The sequence below is a fragment of the Podarcis bocagei genome (assembly GCF_964188305.1).
Source record: "Podarcis bocagei genome assembly, chromosome: 12".
NCBI classification, from domain to species: domain Eukaryota; kingdom Metazoa; phylum Chordata; class Lepidosauria; order Squamata; family Lacertidae; genus Podarcis; species Podarcis bocagei.
The window spans coordinates 2,785,366-2,799,027 of NC_138137.1; the positions used below are offsets into that span (position 1 = coordinate 2,785,366).

Consider the following 13,662-nt stretch of genomic DNA (forward strand, 5'->3'; position numbering starts at 1 on the left):
GCATGATATTATAAATATGTTATATATACTTTATTAAGTATATATTGGTTTGAATTTTAATAATAATAATAATAATAATAATAATAATAATAATAATAATAATAAATTTTATTTATATCCCGCCCTCCCCAGCTAAGCCGGGCTCAGGGCGGCTAACAACAATCAAATAAACAATCAAATAATAACGCATTCTAAAAATATTTCGTTATAAAAATTAGTTAAAATCAAATTGATGGCAACCGATTAAACAAAATTCTGTGCAGGTTGCCAGAGGAGGGAGCCAAGCTGCGCCCTGACCAAAGGCCTGGCGGAACAACTCTGTCTTGCAGGCCCTGCGGAAAGATGTCAGATCCCGCAGGGCCCTAGTCTCTTGTGACAGAGCATTCCACCAGGTTGGAGCCGCAGCCGAGAAGGCCCTGGCTCTAGTTGAGGCCAGCCTAACCTCTCTGAGGCCTGGGACCTTGAGGGTGTTATTATTTGTAGACTGTAGGTTTCTCTGTGGGGCATACCAGGAGAGGCGGTCCCGCAGGTACGAGGGTCCTAGGCCGTATAGGGCTTTAAAGGTTAAAACCAGCACCTTAAACCTGATCCTGTACTCCACCGGGAGCCAGTGCAGCTGGTATAGTACCGGATGAATGTGATCTCGCAGCGAAGACCCCATAAGGAGTCTCACCGCGGCATTCTGCACCCGCTGGAGTTTCTGGGTCAGTCTCAAGGGCAGCCCCACGTAGAGCGAGTTACAATAATCCAGTCTGGAGGTGACCGTCGCATGGATCACAGTGGCTAGGTCAGGGCGAGAGAGATAAGGGGCCAACTGCTTAGCTTGGCGGAGATGGAAAAATGCCGCCTTTGTTATAGCTGTAATCTGCGCCTCCATAGAGAGGGAGGTATCGAAGATTACACCCAAACTCTTAACGGACGGTGCTGGCACTAATTGCACCCCCGCAAGAGATGGGAGTTGCCCCCTCGATCCCATATCGTCCCGCCCCAGCCAGAGGACCTCTGTCTTCGAAGGATTTAACTTCAACCGGCTCCCACATAACCATCCAGCCACAGCTTCCAGACATCTGGTCAGTGTGTCTGGGGCCGAGTTAGGATGGCCATCCATCAACAGATAGAGTTGGGTGTCATCAGCATACTGATGGCAACCCAGCCCAAAACTCCGGACAAGCTGGGCGAGGGGGCGCATAAAGATGTTAAAAAGCATCGGGGAGAGAATCGCACCCTGAGGCACTCCACACACCAAGGAGTGACGCGATGACAATTCCCCCCTAAGCGCCACCCTCTGTCCCCGACCAGAGAGAAACGAGCGCAGCCATTGAAGGACTGTGCCCTGGATCCCCACGTCGGCAAGGCGGTGGTCCAGGAGTTCGTGATCGACCATGTCAAAGGCTGCTGACAGATCTAGAAGAATCAGCAGCCCCGACCCGCCTCGATCCAGCTGCCTGCGGAGATCATCTGTTAGGGCGACCAGAGCCGTCTCGGTCCCATGACCAGCACGGAAGCCGGACTGGAATGGATCCAAAGCAGATGTTTCATCCAGAAACCTACCAAGCTGTTCAGCAACCGCTCTCTCAATCACCTTACCCAGGAATGGAAGATTCGAGACCGGGCAGTAATTGGATAGATCTAAGGGATCTAATGATGTTTTCTTTAAGAGCGGACGCACCACCGCCTCCTTCAGTTCCCCTGGGAATATCCCGGTGCCAAGGGACAAATTGATGATATCCCCCAGGGGGGCCCGCACCTCGTCTGGACACGCTCTAATCAGCCATGACGGGCACGGGTCAAGAGGACAGGTGGTGGGCTTTCCAGCTTGGAGGAATCTGTCCACATCGGCTGGAGATATCCGGTCAAAGTGGTCCAATACTGGACCCGAGGACAGTCGAGGGGCCTCCAGTTCCTTTATTGTATCCAAATTGGCAGGGAGGTCATGGCGGAGCAACAGGACCTTCTCCGCAAAAAAGCTCGCAAATGCCTCACAGCTGTGTGTCAGATTGTTATTTAAATTTGGCTGTCCTTCAAGGGACGTTAAAGACCGAATTATACTAAATAATTGCGCCGGGCGAGAGCTAGCGGATGCAATGGAGGCTGAGAAGTAAGACTTCTTAGCGGCCTTCACTGCCATCTCATAGGTTTTCATAAAAACCCTATAAGATGTTCTTGAGGCTCCGTCACGGGCACCCTGCCATACTCGCTCTAGCCGTCTGACGTCCCGCTTCATTTTCCGAAGCTCCTCGGTAAACCAGGGAGCCCGGTTTCTGCGGGGTCGCAGAGGGCGCTTAGGTGCGATCTCATCGATGGCTGCCAGGAGCTGGGTATTCCAGCCCTCAACAAGCTCAGTCAATGAGTCGCCAGGGGGAGCAAGGTCCCGCAAGGCTTGACGGAATCTAGCAGGGTCCATCAGCCTCTGCGGGCGAGCCCAAATCAGCTCGCCACCTAAGCAGGGTGGGGGTGGAAAGTCAATCCTGGCTTTCAGAGCGTAGTGATCAGACCATGGCACCTTCATCGAAGGAGACATGATCACATCTATACCGGCGCCAAAGATCAAATCCAGCGTGTGGCCTGCTTGATGTGTGGGGCCCGAAACAAACTGGGAGAGCCCTAGTGTCGCCATGGAAGACACCAGGTCCAGAGCCTGTGAGGAGGGAGTGGCATCAGCGTGGAAGTTGAAGTCTCCCAATACCAATAGGTTAGGGAACTCCAAGGCCCAGCCGGCCACTGCCTCCAGCAGGCCTGACAGGGTGGCTGCTGGTGCGCTAGGTGGCCGGTACACCAGCCAGACAGCCAAGCTCTCCTCGGAGCCCCACACTAGGCCAACACATTCAATGCCGGGGATCGATGGCGATGGTAGAGCCCTGAAAGAACAATCTTCCCGGATTAATACTGCCACCCCTCCCCCCCGGCCCACAGTCCGTGACTGGTGGAGGACGGTGAAACCCGGGGGCGCCATCTCTCGTAAGGTAACAGTTACCCCTTTGCGCACCCAGGTCTCCGTCACACAAGCCAGGTCGACTCCCTGCGAGGTAAAGAAATCTCGCAGGGTAGCGGTTTTGTTGCCTATAGACCTGGCATTGCACAGCACCAGTGAAGGAGGTGAGTAATCCTTGCTCACCCTACCCTCGTCTCTCGGGATGGGGCGCAGATTGGAAGGGGTACAAGCATATCCGTATCTCGATCCCCTTCGCCTATAACATCTGCCCCCACCGCCATACCTCCCTCGCCCCTTCACGGTAGCAATCCCAAGCCTCATACTAACCTCCATTTACAAATAGAAAACAAAACAACCAAAACAATTATGCCCAAACAAAACCAATCCCCACCCCACTCAATGTCCGACCCCAAAACAAAACAAAACGGAACAAAACAAAAATACATAGATAAAAACCACCATTCACGGTGGTACAACAAAGTAAACAATAAAAACACCTTTAAAACACCTTAAAATATATACAAACATGTTTAACATATGCTGCAGCAGCACCAGTGTCCTTAAAGCTATTACGGAGGTGAGCCTGGGCCCCGCCCCCTAGGCCGGATGGAATTAGCCTGAGGAGGGAGAGGCCTTCTCCGACACTCACGATGCAGCAGCAGCGATGTCCCAGACCCCGATGAGGCCTCTTAAGGCTGTGGCGAAGGTGAGCCTGGGCCCCGCCCCCTAGGCCGGATGGTGTGAGCCCGAGGAGGGAGAGGCCTTCTCCGACACGCACGATGCAGCAGCAGCGATGTCACAGACCCCGATGAGGCCTCTTAAAGCTGTGGCGAAGGTGAGCCTGGGCCCCGCCCCCTAGGCCGGATGGAGTGAGCCTGAGGAGGGAGAGGCCTTCTCCGACACGCACGATGCAGCAGCAGCGATGTCCCAGACCCCGATGAGGCCTCTTAAAGCTGTGGCGAAGGTGAGCCTGGGCCCCGCCCCCTAGGCCGGATGGAGTGAGCCTGAGGAGGGAGAGGCCTTCTCCGACACTCACGATGCAGCAGCAGCGATGTCCCAGACCCCGATGAGGCCTCTTAAAGCTGTGGCGAAGGTGAGCCTGGGCCCCGCCCCCTAGGCCGGATGGAATGAGCCTGAGGAGGGAGAGGCCTTCTCCGACACTCACGATGCAGCAGCAGCGATGTCCCAGACCCCGATGAGGCCTCTTAAGGCTGTGGCGAAGGTGAGCCTGGGCCCCGCCCCCTAGGCCGGATGGAATGAGCCTGAGGAGGGAGAGGCCTTCTCCGACACTCACGATGCAGCAGCAGCGATGTCCCAGACGCCAATGAGGCCTCTTAAAGCTGTGGCGAAGGTGAGCCTGGGCCCCGCCCCCTAGGCCGGATGGAGTGAGCCTGAGGAGGGAGAGGCCTTCTCCGACACTCACGATGCAGCAGCAGCGATGTCCCAGACCCCAATGAGGCCTCTTAAAGCTGTGGCGAAGGTGAGCCTGGGCCCCGCCCCCTAGGCCGGATGGAGTGAGCCTGAGGAGGGAGAGGCCTTCTCCGACACTCACGATGCAGCAGCAGCGATGTCCCAGACCCCGATGAGGCCTCTTAAAGCTGTGGCGAAGGTGAGCCTGGGCCCCGCCCCCTAGGCCGGATGGAGTGAGCCTGAGGAGGGAGAGGCCTTCTCCGACACTCACGATGCAGCAGCAGCGATGTCCCAGACCCCAATGAGGCCTCTTAAAGCTGTGGCGAAGGTGAGCCTGGGCCCCGCCCCCTAGGCCGGATGGAGTGAGCCTGAGGAGGGAGAGGCCTTCTCCGACACTCACGATGCAGCAGCAGCGATGTCCCAGACCCCGATGAGGCCTCTTAAAGCTGTGGCGAAGGTGAGCCTGGGCCCCGCCCCCTAGGCCGGATGGAGTGAGCCTGAGGAGGGAGAGGCCTTCTCCGACACTCACGATGCAGCAGCAGCGATGTCCCAGACCCCGATGAGGCCTCTTAAAGCTGTGGCGAAGGTGAGCCTGGGCCCCGCCCCCTAGGCCGGATGGAGTGAGCCTGAGGAGGGAGAGGCCTTCTCCGACACTCACGATGCAGCAGCAGCGATGTCCCAGACCCCAATGAGGCCTCTTAAAGCTGTGGCGAAGGTGAGCCTGGGCCCCGCCCCCTAGGCCGGATGGAGTGAGCCTGAGGAGGGAGAGGCCTTCTCCGACACTCACGATGCAGCAGCAGCGATGTCCCAGACCCCGATGAGGCCTCTTAAAGCTGTGGCGAAGGTGAGCCTGGGCCCCGCCCCCTAGGCCGGATGGAGTGAGCCTGAGGAGGGAGAGGCCTTCTCCGACACTCACGATGCAGCAGCAGCGATGTCCCAGACCCCGATGAGGCCTCTTAAAGCTGTGGCGAAGGTGAGCCTGGGCCCCGCCCCCTAGGCCGGATGGAATGAGCCTGAGGAGGGAGAGGCCTTCTCCAACACTCACGATGCAGCAGCAGCGATGTCCCAGACCCCGATGAGGCCTCTTAAAGCTGTGGCGAAGGTGAGCCTGGGCCCCGCCCCCTAGGCCGGATGGAATGAGCCTGAGGAGGGAGAGGCCTTCTCCGACACTCACGATGCAGCAGCAGCGATGTCCCAGACCCCAATGAGGCCTCTTAAAGCTGTGGCGAAGGTGAGCCTGGGCCCCGCCCCCTAGGCCGGATGGAGTGAGCCTGAGGAGGGAGAGGCCTTCTCCGACACTCACGATGCAGCAGCAGCGATGTCCCAGACCCCGATGAGGCCTCTTAAAGCTGTGGCGAAGGTGAGCCTGGGCCCCGCCCCCTAGGCCGGATGGAATTAGCCTGAGGAGGGAGAGGCCTTCTCCGACACTCACGATGCAGCAGCAGCGATGTCCCAGACCCCAATGAGGCCTCTTAAAGCTGTGGCGAAGGTGAGCCTGGGCCCCGCCCCCTAGGCCGGATGGAGTGAGCCTGAGGAGGGAGAGGCCTTCTCCGACACTCACGATGCAGCAGCAGCGATGTCCCAGACCCCGATGAGGCCTCTTAAAGCTGTGGCGAAGGTGAGCCTGGGCCCCGCCCCCTAGGCCGGATGGAATGAGCCTGAGGAGGGAGAGGCCTTCTCCGACACTCACGATGCAGCAGCAGCGATGTCCCAGACCCCAATGAGGCCTCTTAAAGCTGTGGCGAAGGTGAGCCTGGGCCCCGCCCCCTAGGACGGATGGAGTGAGCCTGAGGAGGGAGAGGCCTTCTCCGACACTCACGATGCAGCAGCAGCGATGTCCCAGACCCCAATGAGGCCTCTTAAAGCTGTGGCGAAGGTGAGCCTGGGCCCCGCCCCCTAGGCCGGATGGAATGAGCCTGAGGAGGGAGAGGCCTTCTCCAACACTCACGATGCAGCAGCAGCGATGTCCCAGACCCCAATGAGGCCTCTTAAAGCTGTGGCGAAGGTGAGCCTGGGCCCCGCCCCCTAGGCCGGATGGAGTGAGCCTGAGGAGGGAGAGGCCTTCTCCAACACTCACGATGCAGCAGCAGCGATGTCCCAGACCCCAATGAGGCCTCTTAAAGCTGTGGCGAAGGTGAGCCTGGGCCCCGCCCCCTAGGCCGGATGGAATGAGCCTGAGGAGGGAGAGGCCTTCTCCGACACTCACGATGCAGCAGCAGCGATGTCCCAGACCCCAATGAGGCCTCTTAAAGCTGTGGCGAAGGTGAGCCTGGGCCCCGCCCCCTAGGCCGGATGGAGTGAGCCTGAGGAGGGAGAGGCCTTCTCCGACACTCACGATGCAGCAGCAGCGATGTCCCAGACCCCGATGAGGCCTCTTAAAGCTGTGGCGAAGGTGAGCCTGGGCCCCGCCCCCTAGGCCGGATGGAATTAGCCTGAGGAGGGAGAGGCCTTCTCCGACACTCACGATGCAGCAGCAGCGATGTCCCAGACCCCAATGAGGCCTCTTAAAGCTGTGGCGAAGGTGAGCCTGGGCCCCGCCCCCTAGGCCGGATGGAGTGAGCCTGAGGAGGGAGAGGCCTTCTCCGACACTCACGATGCAGCAGCAGCGATGTCCCAGACCCCGATGAGGCCTCTTAAAGCTGTGGCGAAGGTGAGCCTGGGCCCCGCCCCCTAGGCCGGATGGAATGAGCCTGAGGAGGGAGAGGCCTTCTCCGACACTCACGATGCAGCAGCAGCGATGTCCCAGACCCCGATGAGGCCTCTTAAAGCTGTGGCGAAAGTGAGCCTGGGCCCCGCCCCCTAGGCCGGATGGAGTGAGCCTGAGGAGGGAGAGGCCTTCTCCGACACTCACGATGCAGCAGCAGCGATGTCCCAGACCCCGATGAGGCCTCTTAAAGCTGTGGCGAAGGTGAGCCTGGGCCCCGCCCCCTAGGCCGGATGGAATGAGCCTGAGGAGGGAGAGGCCTTCTCCGACACTCACGATGCAGCAGCAGCGATGTCCCAGACCCCAATGAGGCCTCTTAAAGCTGTGGCGAAGGTGAGCCTGGGCCCCGCCCCCTAGGCCGGATGGAGTGAGCCTGAGGAGGGAGAGGCCTTCTCCGACACTCACGATGCAGCAGCAGCGATGTCCCAGACCCCGATGAGGCCTCTTAAAGCTGTGGCGAAGGTGAGCCTGGGCCCCGCCCCCTAGGCCGGATGGAATTAGCCTGAGGAGGGAGAGGCCTTCTCCGACACTCACGATGCAGCAGCAGCGATGTCCCAGACCCCAATGAGGCCTCTTAAAGCTGTGGCGAAGGTGAGCCTGGGCCCCGCCCCCTAGGCCGGATGGAGTGAGCCTGAGGAGGGAGAGGCCTTCTCCGACACTCACGATGCAGCAGCAGCGATGTCCCAGACCCCGATGAGGCCTCTTAAAGCTGTGGCGAAGGTGAGCCTGGGCCCCGCCCCCTAGGCCGGATGGAATGAGCCTGAGGAGGGAGAGGCCTTCTCCGACACTCACGATGCAGCAGCAGCGATGTCCCAGACCCCAATGAGGCCTCTTAAAGCTGTGGCGAAGGTGAGCCTGGGCCCCGCCCCCTAGGACGGATGGAGTGAGCCTGAGGAGGGAGAGGCCTTCTCCGACACTCACGATGCAGCAGCAGCGATGTCCCAGACCCCAATGAGGCCTCTTAAAGCTGTGGCGAAGGTGAGCCTGGGCCCCGCCCCCTAGGCCGGATGGAATGAGCCTGAGGAGGGAGAGGCCTTCTCCGACACTCACGATGCAGCAGCAGCGATGTCCCAGACCCCAATGAGGCCTCTTAAAGCTGTGGCGAAGGTGAGCCTGGGCCCCGCCCCCTAGGCCGGATGGAGTGAGCCTGAGGAGGGAGAGGCCTTCTCCAGCACTCACGATGCAGCAGCAGCGATGTCCCAGACCCCGATGAGGCCTCTTAAAGCTGTGGCGAAGGTGAGCCTGGGCCCCGCCCCCTAGGCCGGATGGAATGAGCCTGAGGAGGGAGAGGCCTTCTCCGACACTCACGATGCAGCAGCAGCGATGTCCCAGGCCCCAACGAGGCCTCTTAAAGCTATTACGGAGGTGAGCCTGGGCCCCGCCCCCTAGGCCGGATGGAATGAGCCTGAGGAGGGAGAGGCCTTCTCCGACACTCACGATGCAGCAGCAGCGATGTCCCAGACCCCAATGAGGCCTCTTAAAGCTGTGGCGAAGGTGAGCCTGGGCCCCGCCCCCTAGGCTGGATGGAATGAGCCTGAGGAGGGAGAGGCCTTCTCCGACACTCACGATGCAGCAGCAGCGATGTCCCAGACCCCGATGAGGCCTCTTAAAGCTGTGGCGAAGGTGAGCCTGGGCCCCGCCCCCTAGGCCGGATGGAGTGAGCCTGAGGAGGGAGAGGCCTTCTCCGACACTCACGATGCAGCAGCAGCGATGTCCCAGACCCCGATGAGGCCTCTTAAAGCTGTGGCGAAGGTGAGCCTGGGCCCCGCCCCCTAGGCCGGATGGAATTAGCCTGAGGAGGGAGAGGCCTTCTCCGACACTCACGATGCAGCAGCAGCGATGTCCCAGACCCCAATGAGGCCTCTTAAAGCTGTGGCGAAGGTGAGCCTGGGCCCCGCCCCCTAGGCCGGATGGAGTGAGCCTGAGGAGGGAGAGGCCTTCTCCGACACTCACGATGCAGCAGCAGCGATGTCCCAGACCCCGATGAGGCCTCTTAAAGCTGTGGCGAAGGTGAGCCTGGGCCCCGCCCCCTAGGCCGGATGGAATGAGCCTGAGGAGGGAGAGGCCTTCTCCGACACTCACGATGCAGCAGCAGCGATGTCCCAGACCCCAATGAGGCCTCTTAAAGCTGTGGCGAAGGTGAGCCTGGGCCCCGCCCCCTAGGACGGATGGAGTGAGCCTGAGGAGGGAGAGGCCTTCTCCGACACTCACGATGCAGCAGCAGCGATGTCCCAGACCCCAATGAGGCCTCTTAAAGCTGTGGCGAAGGTGAGCCTGGGCCCCGCCCCCTAGGCCGGATGGAATGAGCCTGAGGAGGGAGAGGCCTTCTCCGACACTCACGATGCAGCAGCAGCGATGTCCCAGACCCCAATGAGGCCTCTTAAAGCTGTGGCGAAGGTGAGCCTGGGCCCCGCCCCCTAGGCCGGATGGAGTGAGCCTGAGGAGGGAGACGCCTTCTCCAGCACTCACGATGCAGCAGCAGCGATGTCCCAGACCCCGATGAGGCCTCTTAAAGCTGTGGCGAAGGTGAGCCTGGGCCCCGCCCCCTAGGCCGGATGGAATGAGCCTGAGGAGGGAGAGGCCTTCTCCGACACTCACGATGCAGCAGCAGCGATGTCCCAGGCCCCAACGAGGCCTCTTAAAGCTATTACGGAGGTGAGCCTGGGCCCCGCCCCCTAGGCCGGATGGAATGAGCCTGAGGAGGGAGAGGCCTTCTCCGACACTCACGATGCAGCAGCAGCGATGTCCCAGACCCCGATGAGGCCTCTTAAAGCTGTGGCGAAGGTGAGCCTGGGCCCCGCCCCCTAGGCCGGATGGAGTGAGCCTGAGGAGGGAGAGGCCTTCTCCGACACTCACGATGCAGCAGCAGCGATGTCCCAGACCCCGATGAGGCCTCTTAAAGCTGTGGCGAAGGTGAGCCTGGGCCCCGCCCCCTAGGCCGGATGGAGTGAGCCTGAGGAGGGAGAGGCCTTCTCTGACACTCACGATGCAGCAGCAGCGATGTCCCAGACCCCAATGAGGCCTCTTAAAGCTGTGGCGAAAGTGAGCCTGGGCCCCGCCCCCTAGGCCGGATGGAGTGAGCCTGAGGAGGGAGAGGCCTTCTCCGACACTCACGATGCAGCAGCAGCGATGTCCCAGACCCCGATGAGGTCTCTTAAAGCTGTGGCGAAGGTGAGCCTGGGCCCCGCCCCCTAGGCCGGATGGAGTGAGCCTGAGGAGGGAGAGGCCTTCTCCAGCACTCACGATGCAGCAGCAGCGATGTCCCAGACCCCGATGAGGCCTCTTAAAGCTGTGGCGAAGGTGAGCCTGGGCCCCGCCCCCTAGGCCGGATGGAATGAGCCTGAGGAGGGAGAGGCCTTCTCCGACACTCACGATGCAGCAGCAGCGATGTCCCAGACCCCGATGAGGCCTCTTAAAGCTGTGGCGAAGGTGAGCCTGGGCCCCGCCCCCTAGGCCGGATGGAGTGAGCCTGAGGAGGGAGAGGCCTTCTCCGACACGCACGATGCAGCAGCAGCGATGTCCCAGACCCCGATGAGGCCTCTTAAAGCTGTGGCGAAGGTGAGCCTGGGCCCCGCCCCCTAGGCCGGATGGAATTAGCCTGAGGAGGGAGAGGCCTTCTCCGACACTCACGATGCAGCAGCAGCGATGTCCCAGACCCCAATGAGGCCTCCCAAAGCTGTGGCGAAGGTGAGCCTGGGCCCCGCCCCCTAGGCCGGATGGAGTGAGCCTGAGGAGGGAGAGGCCTTCTCCAGCACTCACGATGCAGCAGCAGCGATGTCCCAGACCCCAATGAGGCCTCTTAAAGCTGTGGCGAAGGTGAGCCTGGGCCCCGCCCCCTAGGCCGGATGGAGTGAGCCTGAGGAGGGAGAGGCCTTCTCCGACACTCACGATGCAGCAGCAGCGATGTCCCAGACCCCAATGAGGCCTCTTAAAGCTGTGGCGAAGGTGAGCCTGGGCCCCGCCCCCTAGGCCGGATGGAGTGAGCCTGAGGAGGGAGAGGCCTTCTCCGACACTCACGATGCAGCAGCAGCGATGTCCCAGACCCCAATGAGGCCTCTTAAAGCTGTGGCGAAGGTGAGCCTGGGCCCCGCCCCCTAGGCCGGATGGAGTGAGCCTGAGGAGGGAGAGGCCTTCTCCGACACTCACGATGCAGCAGCAGCGATGTCCCAGACCCCAATGAGGCCTCTTAAAGCTGTGGCGAAGGTGAGCCTGGGCCCCGCCCCCTAGGCCGGATGGAGTGAGCCTGAGGAGGGAGAGGCCTTCTCCGACACTCACGATGCAGCAGCAGCGATGTCCCAGACCCCAATGAGGCCTCTTAAAGCTGTGGCGAAGGTGAGCCTGGGCCCCGCCCCCTAGGCCGGATGGAGTGAGCCTGAGGAGGGAGAGGCCTTCTCCGACACTCACGATGCAGCAGCAGCGATGTCCCAGACCCCGATGAGGCCTCTTAAAGCTGTGGCGAAGGTGAGCCTGGGCCCCGCCCCCTAGGCCGGATGGAGTGAGCCTGAGGAGGGAGAGGCCTTCTCCGACACTCACGATGCAGCAGCAGCGATGTCCCAGACCCCGATGAGGCCTCTTAAAGCTGTGGCGAAGGTGAGCCTGGGCCCCGCCCCCTAGGCCGGATGGAATGAGCCTGAGGAGGGAGAGGCCTTCTCCGACACTCACGATGCAGCAGCAGCGATGTCCCAGACCCCAATGAGGCCTCTTAAAGCTGTGGCGAAGGTGAGCCTGGGCCCCGCCCCCTAGGCCGGATGGAGTGAGCCTGAGGAGGGAGAGGCCTTCTCCGACACTCACGATGCAGCAGCAGCGATGTCCCAGACCCCGATGAGGCCTCTTAAAGCTGTGGCGAAGGTGAGCCTGGGCCCCGCCCCCTAGGCCGGATGGAGTGAGCCTGAGGAGGGAGAGGCCTTCTCCGACACGCACGATGCAGCAGCAGCGATGTCCCAGACCCCGATGAGGCCTCTTAAAGCTGTGGCGAAGGTGAGCCTGGGCCCCGCCCCCTAGGCCGGATGGAATGAGCCTGAGGAGGGAGAGGCCTTCTCCGACACTCACGATGCAGCAGCAGCGATGTCCCAGACCCCAATGAGGCCTCTTAAAGCTGTGGCGAAGGTGAGCCTGGGCCCCGCCCCCTAGGCCGGATGGAATTAGCCTGAGGAGGGAGAGGCCTTCTCCGACATTCACGATGCAGCAGCAGCGATGTCCCAGACCCCAATGAGGCCTCTTAAAGCTGTGGCGAAGGTGAGCCTGGGCCCCGCCCCCTAGGCCGGATGGAGTGAGCCTGAGGAGGGAGAGGCCTTCTCCGACACTCACGATGCAGCAGCAGCGATGTCCCAGACCCCAATGAGGCCTCTTAAAGCTGTGGCGAAGGTGAGCCTGGGCCCCGCCCCCTAGGCCGGATGGAATGAGCCTGAGGAGGGAGAGGCCTTCTCCGACACTCACGATGCAGCAGCAGCGATGTCCCAGACCCCAATGAGGCCTCTTAAAGCTGTGGCGAAGGTGAGCCTGGGCCCCGCCCCCTAGGCCGGATGGAGTGAGCCTGAGGAGGGAGAGGCCTTCTCCGACACTCACGATGCAGCAGCAGCGATGTCCCAGACCCCAATGAGGCCTCTTAAAGCTGTGGCGAAGGTTAGCCTGGGCCCCGCCCCCTAGGACGGATGGAGTGAGCCTGAGGAGGGAGAGGCCTTCTCCGACACTCACGATGCAGCAGCAGCGATGTCCCAGACCCCGATGAGGCCTCTTAAAGCTGTGGCGAAGGTGAGCTTGGGCCCCGCCCCCTAGGACGGATGGAGTGAGCCTGAGGAGGGAGAGGCCTTCTCCGACACTCACGATGCAGCAGCAGCGATGTCCCAGACCCCAATGAGGCCTCTTAAAGCTGTGGCGAAGGTGAGCCTGGGCCCCGCCCCCTAGGCCGGATGGAATGAGCCTGAGGAGGGAGAGGCCTTCTCCGACACTCACGATGCAGCAGCAGCGATGTCCCAGACCCCAATGAGGCCTCTTAAAGCTGTGGCGAAGGTGAGCCTGGGCCCCGCCCCCTAGGCCGGATGGAATGAGCCTGAGGAGGGAGAGGCCTTCTCCAACACTCACGATGCAGCAGCAGCGATGTCCCAGACCCCAATGAGGCCTCTTAAAGCTGTGGCGAAGGTGAGCCTGGGCCCCGCCCCCTAGGCCGGATGGAGTGAGCCTGAGGAGGGAGAGGCCTTCTCCAGCACTCACGATGCAGCAGCAGCGATGTCCCAGACCCCAATGAGGCCTCTTAAAGCTGTGGCGAAGGTGAGCCTGGGCCCCGCCCCCTAGGCCGGATGGAGTGAGCCTGAGGAGGGAGAGGCCTTCTCCGACACTCACGATGCAGCAGCAGCGATGTCCCAGACCCCGATGAGGCCTCTTAAAGCTGTGGCGAAGGTGAGCCTGGGCCCCGCCCCCTAGGCCGGATGGAGTGAGCCTGAGGAGGGAGAGGCCTTCTCCGACACTCACGATGCAGCAGCAGCGATGTCCCAGACCCCAATGAGGCCTCCCAAAGCTGTGGCGAAGGTGAGCCTGGGCCCCGCCCCCTAGGCCGGATGGAGTGAGCCTGAGGAGGGAGAGGCCTTCTCCGACACTCACGATGCAGCAGCAGCGATGT

The 13,662-nt window shown here is 61.2% G+C and overlaps 1 protein-coding gene across 1 annotated transcript in view; it reads left to right on the forward strand.

Moving 5' to 3' along the window:
• Nucleotides 1-3,474: 3,474 nt before the first annotated feature.
• Nucleotides 3,475-13,662, forward strand: part of TPK1 (thiamin pyrophosphokinase 1) — a 448,208-nt gene continuing 438,020 nt past the window's right edge. The window contains exon 1 of the mRNA XM_081165242.1: nt 3,475-3,488. The gene's annotated coding sequence lies outside the window, so the exon portion shown is untranslated. The remainder of the gene's footprint in view (nt 3,489-13,662) is intronic.